Genomic DNA, 18,817 nt, shown 5'->3' with positions numbered 1-18,817 from the left:
TGCTGATGGCCAGTGTCTCATTTACAACCTATAGCAGTGGGCCCTTGGGGAAGAGCTGACGGATAAAGGGATATGAAATATGCTCCAGGCTCTTCTGTTGCCCTTATATACCTAATATCGGGTCCTGAATGATTCAACACTACTGACAGTAACTCCAAAGACATCTTTCTAAAGGCAAAATTCAATCTTATATTTTTCTCTTCAAAATTACACAACATAGTTAAGTGGTTTTATGAATCCAAATTGTTTTAAATTCTAATGACAGGAGTTAGCAGATTTATTGCATAGAAGATATTTACTAGGCACTGGGCCAAATTAGGTCTTGGTTAAAAAACACTAAATATAGGACGTCCAAGGTATTGAATCCCATTTTGATTTGTTCTTTCCACCCAGATAAGTAATGATACAAATGTTTCAGTGTGCAAAATGTTTAGGAAAACTAATATTCTCATTTCCTGTAACCAATCATGTGTAAGATTTCAATGCTTTGTATATAAAACTCGTACTACCAAGCAGCTGCAATTCTGCTTGGATAGGCTTATATTATGATATATGAGCAAATCTTGCTAACTCTGGGAGAGTAGATACTTTATAAAGACACATATTTTAGTTGTCTGATTGACACAGTAGACTCTCACCAACTTGGAAAATTCGGTTTAGAATTAAGGTAAAGTTGGAAACCTGAAAACTACTTTGATTGCATAATTTGCAGTTTAAGAATTTCAGAACTGAAAGCAGAAATATGTTGACTATGATATCCACAGAAATAATCTCTTAATAGTTATTCTAAAAATAGTCTATATTTCTGGAATACATGAAATACCACCCTTAGAATATGGCAATTCCTATATTTGCTAGGAATCAACAATGAAAGACAGAAAGCTAAATTGAGGGCATATCAAGGGCATCCTGAATGATTTAGATGAATAATAGTTTGAGTGTGTGTTTACATACATGTGTGCATGTGCAGTTAGCTCTCTCTTATGGTCTTTGCTCCTTCAGGGATCCTTCCTATTGAGTTTAAAAAAAAAAAGCTTGCATATTCATTTTACCTTGAACCAGAAGATATGCACATAAAGAGTCATTTTCCCTAGTCTATATCTTATTCCAAAAATTAAAAAGCATCCTTTGATATGGAGTTGTTTATGTCAATATCTCGAATCTCTTGCTTTAGACCCAGATAGTTAGTAATTTGGATGCCTCTATCCAAAAAACATATTAGAAAACTTTTTCAAAATATGTACTTAAGATCTAGCATACTTATTCAACATTTCTGTCTCTTAAAACTTCATTGCAGAAAGCCCAAGCAACAACAAGAAGAAAAGATGAATCAGCTGGATTTCAACAAAAACACATTTGTGCTTCAGAGAACATAATCAAGAAAGTGAAAAGGCAACCCACCAACGTGAGAACACAGTTTCAAAACATATGTCTAATAAAATATTTGAGTCCAAATTATCTAAAGAACACTTGCAACTTGATAATACAAAGACAACCCAATTTAAAAAATGACAAATGATCTGAAAATAAATTTCTCAAAAGAAGACATACAAGTGGCTAATAAGCACATGAAAAGACACTAAATAGCACTAATCATTGGGAAAACACAAGTAAAAACCACAATAAAAGATCAATTCACACTCACTAAGGTAGTAATAACCAAAAAGACAGATGATAAGTGTTGGAAAGGATATTAGAGAAATTAGAACCCCATACATTGCTGTTGGAAATGTATAATGGTGCAGCTGCTTTGGAAAATAGTCTGAGGTTTCCTCAAAAAGTTAAACATTATGTTACTATGCGATCCAATATTCTACTTCTAGGTATATACCCAAGAGAAATGAAAATATAACACAAACGCTTGTACACAAATGTTTTAGAGCAACATTATTCATAGTAGCCAAATAGTTGAAACAACTGAAATATCCATAAACTGATGGAAGGATAAGTAAAATGTGATATACCCATATAAGGGGATATTATTCAGCAATAAAAATGAATTAAGTACTGATACACAGTAAAAAATGGATGAATCTCAAAAACATCTTCCTAAGGGAAAGAAGTCAGTCAAAAAGACCATGTATTGGATACTTCTATTTACATTTAAGTCCAGAATAGGCAGATATATAGAGACAGAAAGATTACTGGTTGCATGGCGCTGGGGCAGGAAAACTGGAGAAAATGGGGTGCGACGGTGTAACTGCTAATGAATGGGGACTTTATTTTTGGTGTGATGAAATGTTCTACAACTGATTGGATCACGGTGATGGTTTTATAACTGAATAAATTAAAAATCATCAAATTGCACACTTCATATGAGTGAATTTTATGGTTTGTAATTTATATCTAAATATTTTTTTAAAAATTATTACATACTCTTATTATTGCTGCGCTGCATTTTGCTACACCTTTCTTTCCTAAATGTAAGATAAAGCTTCTTCATTTGGCTGGGTGCAGTGGCTGGAGCCTGTAATTCCAGCAATATTTGGAAGGCCAATGAGGGTGGATCACTCGAGGTTAGGAGTTTGAAAACAGCCTAGGCAACATGGCAAAACCTCGTCTGTAAGAAAAATAAAAAAATAACCAAGCATGGTGGTGCACACCTGTAATTCCACCTACTCAGGAGGCTGAGGCAGGAGAATTGTTTGAACCTGGGAGGCAGAGGTTGCAGTGATCAGAGATTGTGCCACTGCACACCAGCCTGGGTGACGGACTGAGACTGTCTCAAAAATAAATAAATAAAAATAAACAAATAAATAAATAAATAAATAAACTCCTTCATTTAATCATTGTTCTCATTAAGAGTGTAGGTAGTCCATATAGGCTAAAGCAAAAACGGTGTACAGAGGTAAAACTGTATTCCAGTCTTACACAAGGAAACTTTGAGGTAGGGAAACGTTTTGCTTTCACTTTCTGTAGTGCATTGGTAAGGATTCCTCCCTTCCTTTTCTGTATACATGCATTTCCTAATGGAAGAACCATACACACCCATAATGAATATATTTTTTAAAAAGTAAAGCATTATATATAGGATATCAGAATCACAAGCAACTTTTTAAAAAATTTTATTTATTTATTTATTTATTTGAGACGGAGTCTCGCTTTGTTGCCCAGGCTGGAGTGCAGCGGCACGATCTTGGCTCACTGCAAGCTCCGCCTCCCGGGTTCACGCCATTCTCCTGCCTCAGCCTCCGAGTAGTTGGGACTACAGGCGCCCGTCACCACGCCCGGCTAATTTTTTGTATTTTTAGTAGAGACCGGTTTTCACCGTGTTAGCCAGGATGGTCTCGATCTCCTGACCTCGTGATGCGCCCGTCTCGGCCTCCCAAAGTGCTGAGATTACAGGCGTGAGCCACTGCACCGCGTGAGCCACCGCCTCCAGTCGCAACTTTTTTAAAAAAGTGTAGTTGCCTCTATTAGTAAATAGTCACATGCCATTTATAGTATATTTATAATATTACTATATAAATAGCATTGTCCTTGTGCTTCTGTTTAATAATGCTAATGGAATGGTAAATATATTAAAAAGCTCAAATTCATTACATTTTAAATATTTTAAATGCCTTTTTGACAGCTTTACGAATAAGAATCAAAGTTAGAAATATTTCTGTCTGTGATTTTTTTCTGATTTCCCATACATATTTTCAAACACAAGACTTTAAGTTTAAATGGTGGGCTAGCATACACAGAAAAAATGCTGGGTGCTCCAGATGTTTTGTTTAACTTCTCTATGTATGTTATTGTTGTTTTCTTTTCCCTTCACAGACTAGAACGTCAAACAAAGTCACGCTAAAGGTCACTTTGATGTAGAAACAGCCAAATCTCCAGGCTCTCTCCAATCGTTTTACACATTTAAAGCTTGAAATATTAAATAGGTTGAAATAAATGCTCATTTTTTAAATTTCCTAAAACACTTCAAGTACTTCAGACTAGGCTTGTCATTTGAAAAAATACGGAAGAGCAGATCTGAATAAAATTCATTTAACTTCACGGTACATCTGCCATTTGAAAACATTTTTTTTTCTTCAAAACACAGCTTAATGAATCTTTAATTTACCTTTCATTCAGTATCCACTGAGGGTCGTTAAAAGACAAAGTCTAAGTCACTGCACTTAATTATAGGCATCATATGTTATTATGTATTATTATAGAATACCATATGCCAATTATCATGGGACTTTAATAGATACTGAAAAACTACAAAACTGCACAAACATATCACTTGTACTAGAGAACTACATTTGAACAGTATCTTTGCACATAAACAATACCTTTAAAGTATTTGCATTTGAGTGTATATGCTTTATAGATTTCAAAACTAAGTATTTTAGTTAGTATAGTTGTGTCAATTGTTTCCTAATTATATCTAGATATTGGACTACATTCCAACGTATAACCAGAAACTCTAAAATAAACAGAATTATCATTATATTTAGATATCAAAACACATTGAGATTTAACAATGTTTTATACATTTGACTTCTAGAAAGTTGAGGTAAGTAACAAGTCAAGATATGTCCATATTTATTCATGAAATATTAGTGGAGGTTGTCATTTTCCCAGTCCCACTGTTGATAGCCAACCAGCTTCCCCTTTTGTTTCGTTCTTTCTGTGTTTTTCTTAGTTCTTAATGTTGTGTCCAGCCAGAAGTAGTCTATATTACACATTGCTATCAGAGTTATATTTTAAAATTGAGCATATTTGGTTTTGTCTCTGCCCCTTTTAAGAACTGTCTTTAGATACCCATTCTTCTCTAGAATAAAGAAAAAAAAAATAGCATGAAATACAGGGTTTGGCAGAAGCAAGACTCGACATATCTTTCACATCTCATCTAATCTTTTGTTATGACATTTTTCATTTTCATTGTTTTGAGACAGAGTCCCTGTCACCTGTCACCTGGGATGGAGTACAGTGGTACTATCTCAGCTCATTGCAACTTCCAACTCTAAGGCTCAATCTATTCTTGTGCCTCAGCTTCCCAAGTAGCCGAGATTACAGGCATGCAGCATCACACCTGGTTAATTTTTGTATCTTTAGTAGAGACAGAATTTCACCATGTTGCCCAGGCTGGTCTTAAACTCCTGGCCTCAAGTGATCCCCCTACCTCGGCCTCCCAAAGTACTGGGATTAGAGGTGTGAACCATTCACTATGCCTGGCCTGTTATGACATATCTTATACACACTAGTTAGCACCTGTGTACCTACTACCCAGCTAATCAATTTATCTTATCTATTTTTAAACTTTTTTTTCTATTTTAATATCTGTATGTTCACAGTGAGTTTTTAACAGTTATCACAATTCAGATGTCAGTTGTGACACAATTTTACTTGTTTGTGCATGTGTTAACTTGGTTGTTATTCTGGGACTGACTAGACAACTTTCGTCCCTCAGGTTTTGAGTTATTGAACCATTTTAGGATCATTTTAGGAAGAATGAGGAGTCCTGTTTGTTGTTGAAAACATTCCATTTGATATCTTTTGGTAAGTTCAGAAAATGGTTAGCATCAAAACTTGCAGAATCGGCATCACTGGCTTGAAGAAAGTCCCACAGACTAAAATGAAGCATTGTTTTATGAACATTGCATCACTATTTCATTAATAGCACAGAGGGTGACATTACATGGAGAAATGCAGGCATTAATAACTCTGAGTCAAAAAGATTTGAATGAGTCAGCCTCTGGATGAAGAATGTTTTAGAAAGAGCTTAATTTACTTTGTATTTTCCTTTTTGTATATAAACAAGAGTGATATATAACAATAAAGCAGACTGAAAGAGATCTTATAATAAGCATAAAATAAAAATTCTAAGTTTCTCTCTCTTAGAGACAAAATAATAGCATACCTTACAGTGGTGTCTTAGGTTCAGTGACAGTTTGGCAGCTTCACCACTTATATTTTGGACAAGTTGCTTAGCCACTCTGAAATTCAATTTTCTCATCTGAAAAATGGTGGTAATAATAAAACCCAGCTCATAGGGTTATTGCTAAGATTACAGGAGGTAGAACAGTACTTGGCATATATTAGTATTCAATGATGTTAACTGTCCCTGTCTCGTCCATTGTTTTATATGGAATTGCTTACATATCTCTCTAATACCTACTTTATTTTTTCATAAATATTTTTGTCTTCTTTTACTTTTCTACTCTCCTCCTCCTCCTCCTCCTCCTCCTCCTTCTCTGCTCTTCCTCTTCTTACTCTTCCTTTTTCTCTTATTATGAAGAATACTTAATTAACATAATAGTAGAAAGAATAATATATAAACAATTCACCCCTGGTACTCATCCCTAGCACCACTGATCATCAGTCTACTCCCATGCACATTCCCATCCACTCTCCCCTCAGACTGAAAAAAAAAAAAAAAAAAACCAAAAAACAAACCCTCAGACATATCATTTTATGTATAGTTATTTCAGTATGTAATTTTAAAAGATAAAGACTATTTTTTAATATACCTATAATGTTATTATCCGCCTAAAATAATTAACAGTAACTCCCTAATATAGTCAAATATCTAGGGAAGGTTCAAACCACAATTTCTTTGAATAAATAATACTTGATGTACTCCAGTTGCAAAGACTGGAAAGTTAATGTATTTATTTCAAAAAATTCAGTACCAACAATTTAAATTATTGAATAAAAGGAGGAAATACAAAACAGTAGTACCCAGAATGCTATATTTTCTTAACTTCAATGTCTTATATTTACCAGCTATTAAAAATTTGGCTTTGAGAATATTTTTGATAAATAAAGTAAATCTGAACTAAAATACCTTACATATCAACAAATATATCCTCACATGTGAATAGCTTTTGATTACCATTATGTTAGATTGCTATATCTGAGATATGCGAGTCAAAAGTTAAACACAGGTTAATAATTATTCTAAAAAATCTAATCATATCTGCTTCATCTTGTCCTTCGATGCATTTTTCTAGAAACATAATTTTTGGTACATTCATTCATTACTTTAACAGCTTCTGAGAACCTACTATGTGCTGCCAGTCACTTCTAGACATGGGGAGTAGAGCAGTGAAAAAAAGCTAAAATCCCCACCCTTATGGAACTCACTTCTAGTAGAATGAGAGAAACAAAAAACAAACAAACAGGAAAATTTAATATGTACAGTGTGTGAGATGGTGCATGGAAAGAAAATGTCTGGATAGGAAGAGGGGTGCAAATGGTAGGGGAGGGGCCTTGCAGTTTTAAATAAGTGGTGAAAGAAGTCCTAACTGAGGTTTTCTTTTTATGACTGTCATTCCATTCAAATTACTGTCTTTTATAAGGAATATATCAAACTAATAATAAAATAATGAGTATTCAGCACCACAATAACCATTAGTTTCTATTCCATTCCTCTCTTGAGTAACACTGAACACAAACGCCAAAATTTAGCTGTAGGTCACGCATGTTGCAAAGGATTTAGCTGACATAAAACTGTAGAACTGATTTGCAATACATTCTTCACAATACTTCAGAAAAAATGGAAATATAATTCATGCCAGTAACAAGGTTAAAAAAATAACACTCGAACATTTTCACTTCAATTCAGACAAGTAATTGTATTAGTACAATGAGCCTAGGAACAAACCTCCTGTCTGATGTTCCAGGTAACCGTGGTAACCTCTCTTTGGAGCTATTGAATTACACTGTCTACATGACTACTTTCTACATAACTTAGGATGATGATTTAGAAGAGAAATATAGAGCTGCTCTGTATTCCCACAACTGATCTCAAAGTTGTAAGATCACCACTTTTGCAATCACTTCTTTGTTACAGGACCAAATAAAAATTTTTCGAGGCAACTCTAATAACAAACAATATAAACTTTGATCCTGTTTAACCCTTTCAGATATAAAACAAACAAATCTGATATTAGCATTGGAAAAAGAATCACTATCAAATAATGTCTCATTAATAACTGAGGACAGAAGGCAATTGTGGTATTCAATTTATACATTTGACCTAAGAATTCCTTTATGATATTTTAAAACATCACTGACTGCCAACAAATTTGTGACAAGGCTGGCACTCTCTAAACACTGAGTATGAATGGGCACAACACTTTAGGAACACACACCAAAGTTCTTAAAATGTCTATATTTATAGTTCATTTCTATAATCTAGCCTAAGAAATTAAAAGAAAATAGAACAAAATTGCATACATACAAATTTTCATTGCAATTATTCATAAAAAAGCAGAGTGACTTTTTTGCCTCTTTAAATATTTATTAACTTTTCCAATTTTCAGTAATTAACCTAGGATATAGTTATAATCAGTAGAAACAAAAGTAATTGGAGACCTCTTAACAATACATGTAACAATGAGAAGTCTGGTAGCAATGTCTGCTCGAGATGGATAAGCCACAATCCATTTTAAATTGCAAAGGTAACTCATATAATGATATAGAATAAAGAGAAGGTATAAAATTCTTGCCAAACATATTTAAAGTATGATTCTTTTCATTTTAGACTTGCTTAGATAATTTCACATGTCCTCAAATGTTCATATTCAAATATTTGGTGTCTAATTTTAAAAAAAGATGATAACTATAAAATGTTGTTATACAACTAACTTTTATTGAGAATTTACATCATGACTTTAAATCTAAATAAAACCTTCTGAAAGTGGTTATTTAATGAAACCCATTTTCAGATAAAGAAACTAAGATTTTGAAAGGTTATGTCACTTGCCTATGGCAGGATAAATATGCGAATTCAGGATACATGACTCCCCAGTTCCTAATCACAACACCAGCCTGTCCTTTTTTGTGTCAAGATTGTAGAATTCTTTCCACAGTCCCGAATGGCAACTAATGTAAAGACTCCATGGCAAACTCTAGAGCTTATTTTGATATTCTGGGTTTTACACTGTGACCATATTTTCTGAACTACAAAATGTACACATATTCTGATAAGGTCAAATATGCTTATAGGGAAAAAAGAATATGTGAATTGGAAACAATCCTAGAAAAGACAGAATATGTGACTGCCACACCATACAGTTGAAAACATAGCAGTTGATATGAAAAAATGCCAGAAAGTTAATACTGAAACTCTGGTGAGGACCAGACTTAAGAAGTCACTAGGGAATTAAATAACTAGTTATTTAATCTCTTTTCATGTGTTTCATTGCTCAAATTTGCCTATGATTTTTCTTTATCATCCTTTTGTTTCTGCTTCTCTCATTTTTCTTTCAAATGTTTTACAATATAATTTCCTTCAAACAAATACCCTAACCTGTTTTGCCACAAGGCATTGGTGGCTGGGTCCATTTGACCTGATAACATTCCGCAGTCAACTGATACAACCAATTAATTAGGGAAGGTACACAATCTCACACACCAAACCTTTCAAGCATGTTCAGCATGAGATGACATGTTTTAATATAACATTTTATACAGGAGTGTTACAAATGTGTTACTCTCTCCCAAAGGTATGTAAGGGTAATACCTGTAAATATATAAATATATGAACACAACTGCACACAACTGACATAACAAAAAAAGAATGACTTCCATATTAACTTATAATTTAATAGAAGCAAATGGAGACAACTTCGTAAAGTAGCCTTTGAGAATCCAATGATAAGGCTATGTTTCCAAAAATTTGTGTAAAGGAATACATGACCTATAATAGCACATATTTAAAATACCTTAGCATAGTCAGAAATAAAAACAGAGCTGAAAAATATTGTTTACACTAAAACAAGTCAGACTCGCTTTGTGGCATTAATTGGTATGTGTTATTTATTGACTGAGAACTTTAGGAGACACTCGCACTTACCTAGAAAGTGAGTCGGTGTTTGTGTGTGTTTGTGCTTGCCTCTGCAGTGCACTAACTGGCACACAAGTGACCTAAGAGGCTTCTTTCTAGTACTGTTGTAACATCAAGAGAAGCCAGCTAAGTCCTCAGTACAGGAAGCTCACCGTTTTTAGACACATCTTCAACCTACTAATAGAACATCTTCTTGGATGACATCTATTTTATAATACTGAGATTGTATATCTTCAAAAGGGTCTAGAGCAATAGGTCGACAAATTCGCAAACATAGGAAAGCACAGTTACTGCAGAAATTATTCACTCACATACATAATATATGTTATACTATTAATACATATACTATGTGCTTTTATTTTTTAAATAAATATTAGTGATATATTAATACATATGTATTTACTTTAAACTGGTACTGAATTCATACCAAAGCAATTCGTTCAAAGTAATTCACCATGCTTTCTCAATCAACAAACAGTAAAAGGTCAACTAAAATAATATGTCTACTAAAAAGTATCTGCATATTTGACATGTTGGGATTCACTGCACCATAGCATAATTTTCCTTTGATGGGTAGTGACTCATTCAAACACCTTAGGCAAACAGAATGTGCTGCACTTTAGCAATTATAATAAGGTTATCAATTTTTAAAAGCCAGCCACTTTACTTCATCAATGAGCTGAAGCAATACTAGAAGATTAGGAAGGCTTATCAGTTCAAGACACTTTGAGACAAGTCCAGAAGTTATACAATTAATTTTTAATGATTTCTACATCATCTAGGAGATTCTCATTATATGCAATAAAAGCTAACCTAATAGTGTCTTAAAATTTCTTATTTCACTGAATCACCACAAGGTCTAATAATTCTGTGTTTGAATCCTAATAATACAAATTTATACTTTTGCAGAGAATTACATAAAATGTCTAAGACAGTATTTTGAAAACTGATGGATTTAAGATTTTTTTAAAATACAGTTTTTGGAAATCTCTCCTCCCCCAAACAATTAAAACATAAGTGGTATATAGGGAATTTAACCAACATATAATTGCTGGCAATTTTCTTAATGGTTGATCCATTTTAGAGGAGCCCAAGCTCCCAATTGAATTTTCCATGGAAGATACCAAGTGCATACTTTTTCAAAGGTATTCTGATTGCAAATTTTCTGCGTCCCAGATGGTTATTCATTGAGTTAAAATATAACTAGACCAATGTTTACAAACGAAGAAATTATAAATCTTATCTCCAGGACTATTTTCTTCATAAGTTTTCATTTTCATTTTCACTACCAGAGTTTGTTGTCTTTGATGCTAAATTTTTCACTTTATTACCAAGTGAACTTGACAGCAAGAACTAAGTTAAACTCTGAGCTCATCTTCAGTCACAGAGAACCCCAAGAGACATCCTCCCAAGTTTGGGAGAGATAACACTGAATGGAAGAATCTCCTTCTCTCTCAAAACGTTCACAAATGCCTTTCTTTTGATGTGGTCTATCACTACATTCAATGTTTTGTTTTGTTTTTATTTCTCTTGAGTCTTTGAATATTATTCATATACTTTAGAAAGTTCTGAAATTTCTTCTCTCATATTACCCTTTATTTCTATAATTTTTAAATTATTTCAAATGATGTCCAAATATAACTTTTAAAAATCATCCATTGCTGTGAGGAGTAAGAAGTGTAAAAACACATTTTTATTCTATTGTTTTACAAGCTCAACTTTCATTTTACATTCAGGGGTACATAGTTTGTTACATAGGTATATTGCATGATGCTAAGGTTTTCAGGTTTGAAAGATCCCATCACCCAGGTAGTGAACACAATACCCAAAAGGTAGTTTTTCAGCCTTTGCCCCACCTCCCTTTCCCGCCGCTGTAGTAGTTCCTAGTGTCCATCATTTCCATCTTTATGTCCAGGAGTACCCAATGTTTAGCTCCCACTTATAAATGAGGACATGTGGTATATGGTTTTCTATTCCTATGTTAATTCACTTAGGATTATGACCTCCAGCTTCATTCATGTTGTTTCAAATACTTCATTTCATTATTTTTTTAGCTGCATTGTATTTCATGGTGTATATATACCACATTTTCTTTATCCTATCTACCATTGATAGACACATGGGTGGATTCCATGTCCTTGCTATTTTGAATGGTGCTGTGATGAACATACGAGTTGCTGTGTCTTTTTGGTATAATAATGTACTTTCCTTTGGATATATACCTAGTAGAGATTGCTGGGTCAAATGGTAGTTCTGTTTTTAGTTCTATGAGACATCTCCAGAATGCTTTCCACTGTAACTAAACTAATTTACATTCCCACCAACAGTGCATAAGCATTCCTTTTTCTCTGCAGTCCTGCAACATCTGTTATTTTTTGTCTTTTTAATAATAACCATTCTGACTAATGTGAGATGGTATCTTATTGTGGTTTTATTTTACATTTCTCTGATAATCAGTGATGTTGAGCATTTTTTTCATATGTTTGTAGGCCTCTGGTATGTCTTGTTTTGAGGAGTGTCTGTGTCCTTTGCCAACCTTTTAATGTCTATTTTTTGTTAAGTTTGCTTGTTAAGTTTCTTATGAAATCTAGATATTACTCCTGTGTTGGATGCATAGTTTGCAAATATATTCTCCCATTCTGTAGGCTGTCTCATTACTCTGCTAATAGCTTCTTTTGCTGTGCCAAAGCTCTTCAGTTTAATTAGGTCCCACTAGTCAATTTTTGTTTTTGTTGAAATTGCTTTTGAGAACCTAGTCATAAATTCTTTTCCAAGGCCCATGTCCAGAATGGTGTTTCCTATGTTTTCTTCTAGGATTTTTATAGTTTGAGGTCTTATATTTAACTCTTTAAGCGATCCATTTTACAGGTAAGAAAACTCAGCATATCTCTATCTTGATCAAAAATAGGAATCCACAACCTTCTTTTAGCAAACTGAGGATTTAGTATTGAGTGCTTAGGCAATTAACTTTAAAAATCAAAAGGGAAATAATTAGATAGGCCTTGACATTTACAAAGATTTACAGGATCCCTCCAAATTTCCTTTTAATTTATTGATTCTTGGTTAGATGACAACATGGGTACCAGGAAAGCTGTTGTCTCTGTTGTGGGCAAATACTAGATTGCCTACATGTGTGTTCACAAGAGACATCTCATTTGTTTTTGGATGATTGCAGCCAGATACTGAAAAGCCTGACAAGGTCTTGGATAGGGGCAAGCATTAAGGATAATCCAGAGTGAATATTCTTCCTTCCTGTCAGATTAAACTCTAAATGCAAGAGTTTGTTTTTTGAACAAGAATTTATTAACAATATATTCAGGAAAAGCACCCAAACTAACCAAGAAACAATCCCATCTCACCATAAGTCATTCAGGGTAAAAGGGCAGTCATATAACAGCCACAAGGGTTTTCCCTCTTTTACAGTTATAAGCACTTTTGGTTGTTTCTGCTGCTGAAAAAGCAGGTACTGAGCATCTACTTTGTTGCAGTCTCAGTGCAAGGTGCTGGATAGAGCACTGAAGAGACAGTCCCTGCCCTCATGGAACTTCCAGTTTGGTATGCAATTTATTTAAGCAACTACATACAGCATTACATGATAGTGTTACGGAGGTCCAGCAGCACTTGAGAAAGCTGCCCAACCCAGGCTTGGAGGGTTAGGAAAGGCTCCTCAGAGAAGGTGACAGGTAATCTAACTATTTCTGTCCTCATAGTGAGTGCAATGTCATTTTCTGTTTGTGGTTACTATAATTTGTGTCTTTCCCTGAAATGTGGATATCCTCTCATCAACCTCTCCTTTCACACACCTAGTCCTGGACAGTGGTGGAATAGTCATCCTGTTTCAGTGATTGCAGGGTGGCTACATTTCAGGATTTCCACTTGTTCTCTGAAGTGCAGTGAATACAGACACTGAAGGGGCTAACTGGTTGAATCTCAACGTGCATTCTGTTACACTGGTCCCTGTTATATATCCGTTCACTTGTACCTGGAGCTTGATAGCAATAAGAATAGAGCAAATACCATTATGTGAGAGGGTCTCTGACCTTCTTAATTCAATTCTCTATTTCTCTCTTGCTCACAGCTACATGGAAACTTACATACCTAAATTCAAAATCAGCTTTCAGTTCACTCTACATTATTGATAAAAGGGCTAGGTTTTTCTCTGGTTCAGTGAAAACGGTTTATAACGGTGCAGTTTCCTGAATGTGCTTTTAAAGCTCATAGTGACTTCTGACTCTCTGTCTTTTTTTTTTCTCGATGACCTTTGACAAGGATTGCAGCCAGCTGCAAAGGAAGAGCTTACCATATGTTGAAAACGGTATTCTGACATCTGCTCTAACATTCCTTGTTTCAAACATAAACATGTGTCTAAAATGACTTGAATTACACAGGCTTGGTTCTCTTCACTGGTGACAGGGATGGGACTGCTAGGAAATCATCCATTTAAACTGGGATCACTGTACCTTGTATGTCTTTTGACATGGTTTAACGAGATCATTAATTCTGGTTATAACTATCTAATAAAGACTATCCCCTTGCAAACTCTATGTAGAATCAGCTCATTTTGTTTTTTACTCTGAAAGAATCTAATAACAGGCATTAACAGTTTTAGAGCAAGGTTACAAAGCTCTGCAGCATACTAAAATAAGTATCATTTGTTTTCCCAGTGATTTATAGTAAGACTTCAGCAAGGGAGTCTTGATAACAATAGAAACACTAGGTTGTTAAGCATCTCCTACCTGTGGGTCCATCACGCAGCACAGTGCCCACGTAAGTAAATTACATAAAGTCTCAATAGTAATGTCCCGTCCGGGATTCAAACTCAGCTCTGACGTCAAAGGCAATTGAATTTCCAGGTCTCCTAGCTGCCTTCATAGTGACTCTTCCTTCTTTTTAAATGTTGGTTAGAAGATTTACAATTTTCTTCTCATATTTTACTCTGATATATTATTAACATATTTAATTGTTGAAAATGAATTTTTAAATCAATAAGTGATTAGATGAAGTACTTTTCAAACTAAGTATTATTAAATCATATCTTAAGGTAACAAAAAAAGCTTCCTTCTACTTAAAGCCAAGCCGATTTAGTTGGAGTTTTACCAACAGCTCCACCAGGAAGGATTTCTATGCAGAGAGTTTTCATTGGCCCCTCCAGATCAGCTCCACCCTTCTTCAGGCTGCTTTGTTCCCAGAGAAGCTAATAAGTATGAGCTAATTAGATCACTTGAGCTAATGAGATCACTTGAGCTAATAAGATTACTTTCTCTCTGGCTGCTAGTTGGATTTGGCCAACGAAGGGGGGCAAGAGTTGGAGATAACTGGTCAGGAGGAGAGTGAGGTCAGAGTGTGTGTTCCCCAAGCTTCCTCCCTGATAAGTCACAGCAAGTTGACCCTGTCCCTTACTCAAGGCCACAGCTACTCCAGCAATGTCTTCTACCTCTCTCCTTTCAGACTGTTGCATCTGCCACTTCCCCTTTAGGGAGAGGGCAGTCAAGGCTCCCTGGTTGCTAGCCCTGAGGCACTTTGCCTAAACTTGCCTACATCTTTACTCCACTTGAGTATACGATCTGCTTCCTGACTGATACAATCCCAAATAAGTAACATATCCTGGACTTTGACCTTAGAGAAATGAGCATCATCACTTGATTTCTTAAGAAACTACATTGTTTGAACCTGTTGTCTTGGTGGTTTTGTTGTTGTTTTTTTCTTCTTTTCCCCAAGATTCATCTATTTTCTTCATGGCAAATCTCTATCCTAACCCAAACAATATCACCATCTTCACAATACAACTTCATAAACTGATTTGCTTTTGATTCCTGCCTCTAAAGAGAGCCTATGTAAGATCTAGACGACAGGTTGAAGAGACCTAGAATAAATTCCTGGGATGGACCTGGTTCCCGGGTATACAGGATTTCTGAACTTCACATTGCTTTACCCATCACGGAATTTTGACTATTAAGTGACAGCTGAATTATTGCAATATCACAGAATAACTCAGCAGGATTTAGGATTATGAAAATATTTGTATCACTTATTAGTTAAATAGTATTTAAAAATTAAACTTCTGATTTGATAAATATGAATGTAGTTGCCTAATATAGATAATCTTAAAGTGCTATTTTAAACTGCTAAAAAGCTTGAGAAACAAATCCTTCAAAAAACAGACTGGGCCGGGTTCAATGGTTCATGCCTGTCATCTCAGCACTGTAGGAGGCAGAGGCAGGAGCACTGGTTTAGCCCAAGAGTTTGAGACTAGCCTGGGGAATGTAGGGAGATCCATCTCTATAAAAAATAAAAGTGAAAAAAAAAATAATGGGGGCATAGTGGTATATTCCTGTGGCCTCAACAACTGGAGAGGCTAAGGCAAGAGGATTGCTTGGGCCCAGAAGGTGGAGGCTGCAGTGAGCTGTGATCACAATACTGCATTCCAGTCTGGGTGACAGAACAAGACTGTATCTCAAAAACAGGCTGTTTATTTTTATTTTACTCTGCCTCCTAAAGTGTTGAGATTACAGGCATGAACCATTGCACCTGGCCCAGTCTATTTTTTGAAGTATTTGTTCCTCAAGCTTTTTAGCAGTTAACAATAACGCTTAAATATTATCTATATTAGGCAGCTACATTCATATTTATCAAATCAGTTGTTTAATTTTTAAATGCTTTTTAATTAATAAGTGATACAAATGTTTTCATAATCCTAAATCCTGCTGAGTTACTCTGTGACATTGCAATAATTCAGCTGTCACTTAAAGGTGAACAGACTGTTTACCTTTGCATTATAATTATTTTATCTCCTTTTCCTGAACTTTTACCTACTAGTTGACTTTCTCAAAACTGTATACTTATATTGTTTTCACAAACAAAAAACATAGGCAGCTCCATTTTACAAAAATATGCGTAGAAAAAATATGTTAAGTATGAAATACATTTTTATCACAGAGTTTCCAAGTAAAAAAATTCTTTATTAAATAAACCAAAGTTTCTTCAGCTCTTCCTCCACAGATATACTTACAAGTGAAATAGGAAGGGGAGTTTAATATATTGAAATTCAAGCATGGTTTCCCTGGCAGCCTATGAGCACTTTCATCTCTCTCTTGAAAAGAGAGTCTGTGAGAGCTTGCTAAATACAAGTTAGGGTTTGTTTTCTTTCCGCGTGTCTTTGGATTTTCACAAACCAAAACAGATTAAAACATATATATGATAGTTAAATGGTTCTTGCTAAATGATTGGTTAAGATTAAGTTTATAAAATCAAATGAAAAAATTAGCCCCGTTATAGTTAGAGACAAATGGATCAATAGCATTTTCTTGACCTAAATAATATAAGTGCATTTATAGTTCAATGATAGTAGTAATTCCTAACCACCACTTTGGAAGAAATAGCTGGGGATTTCCAATGTCATTCACAGTTGGAAAAACAACCACACACATAGCCAAACTTCCTGCCCTACAAACAGGATGGAGAGGCACTGATAACAATCATTATTACAAGTTAAGTGGTGTCACAAGCCCAAGTTCAAATTTATCTTCGCAGCATCTAGCAAAGAACTAGCTGAGCCAACAATCTCCAAAAACAAGTTTACCGTAGAATGAGGAAAATATCAAGGCCTGTGACCTTGAGTTTTTTTCTCTATCAATAATCCTGTCAGGATGGCAAAAGTACATTGTTTAACCAAAATAAGCTCCTGCAGTTTTCCTTCAAGATTAAGTTGCTGTCTCTATTACCTCACCCAAATAATAATGCTAAATTAGAAAAGATTCAAAGCACTAGACCTTTATCCTCTCTTCATTCAACGGTAACACATCGTCTCCTTCCACTGTTCTAACAGTAATTAAATGGGTTTTGTTCATGTTAAATAGAAGAAAATAAAGACTCCTTTCCCCCCTTTTCTTTCTTAAACTTACCAAGAAACTTCTGGGCTTCCCTTGCACCTGTGATCCAGTTTTCCTGCTACCATAATGTATGAGTTCCAGTTGTGGTTAAATACCATCTGTTTTAATCCAGTTGGAGACTTCTATATTTACCCAAGTGCATCTATATATCTCCTTTAATGCAAGGCTTTCATTGGTACAACTTAGGAATGGCTAATACAGGCAAAATTACATGGGCACAAGCTCATGGGTTTACTACAATATACAATTTTGTGGTGTATAAAACTATATATATATTTGTGCAAGTGAGCAGGTGAAACTAAATAACTGATTTTATTCCTTATATTTGGAAAATGAATGGAAGACAAGAGAAATAATCTAAGTTTCCTAAGACTGAGGAAAGGAATATCTAAAGTTTAGATATTTTTTATTCAAATTTGGGCACTGCTATATCCTTCTTTCCACTTACATTCTCCCTCCCCATCCATGGAACAGTCTAGAGTACTTGTTTTCTTTTGCCATCGCTTTAGCCAGCCCTAGCAGAAGGCTATAAAGTTGTACATTGGAAGTGTCTGTGAATGAAGACTGTAAACAGGAAAACATACAGCACATGTAACAGCAACAGATGTAATAAACATAATATTTCCGTTTAAAATTCCAGTGTAGATTTATTTTCTCTTACTTTATTTTCACTGAATAATAAAACCAGCTGATCAGATTTCTGCTTATAACATGCTTTCCTTGCTGCTTAAAATTATTATTGACTTGTGAAAGACCATTAGCTTTTTCATCTGCACATGAACTAATTCCAATTTATTTAGGCTTTTCTCATTGGTAATATTTTCTGGCATTTTAATGAGGTTGTTGCCCTGCTCTACTCTTAAATACCTCCTATTCCAATTTTTTTAAGAAAAGAAAGAAAAATGGATGACTGCATTACTATGTCTTTATATAATTTCCAAAATATTATGCCTTTTTGAAGATTTTTTTTTTTTTGATATGGAGTTTCGCTCTTCTTGCCCAGGCTGAAGCGCAATGGCGTGATCTCGGCTCACTGCAACCTCCACCTTCCGGGTTCAAGCCATTCTCCTGCCTCAGCCTCCTGAGTAGCTGGGATTACAGGCATGTGCCATCATGCCTGGCTAATCTTGTATTTTTAGTAGAGACGGGGTTT

At 34.9% G+C, this 18,817-nt stretch overlaps 1 protein-coding gene across 10 annotated transcripts in view; it reads right to left on the bottom strand.

Annotated features, from left to right (window-relative positions):
* LOC105489997 (N-acetylated alpha-linked acidic dipeptidase like 2) overlaps positions 1-18,817 on the bottom strand; it is a 1,462,458-nt gene that overhangs the window by 762,781 nt on the left and 680,860 nt on the right. The window lies entirely within an intron of this gene.

Source organism: Macaca nemestrina, chromosome 2 (genome assembly GCF_043159975.1).
Source record: "Macaca nemestrina isolate mMacNem1 chromosome 2, mMacNem.hap1, whole genome shotgun sequence".
NCBI lineage: Eukaryota > Metazoa > Chordata > Mammalia > Primates > Cercopithecidae > Macaca > Macaca nemestrina.
Note: the sequence above shows the minus strand (reverse complement) of the source record. Positions and strands in the feature narration are given on the sequence as shown.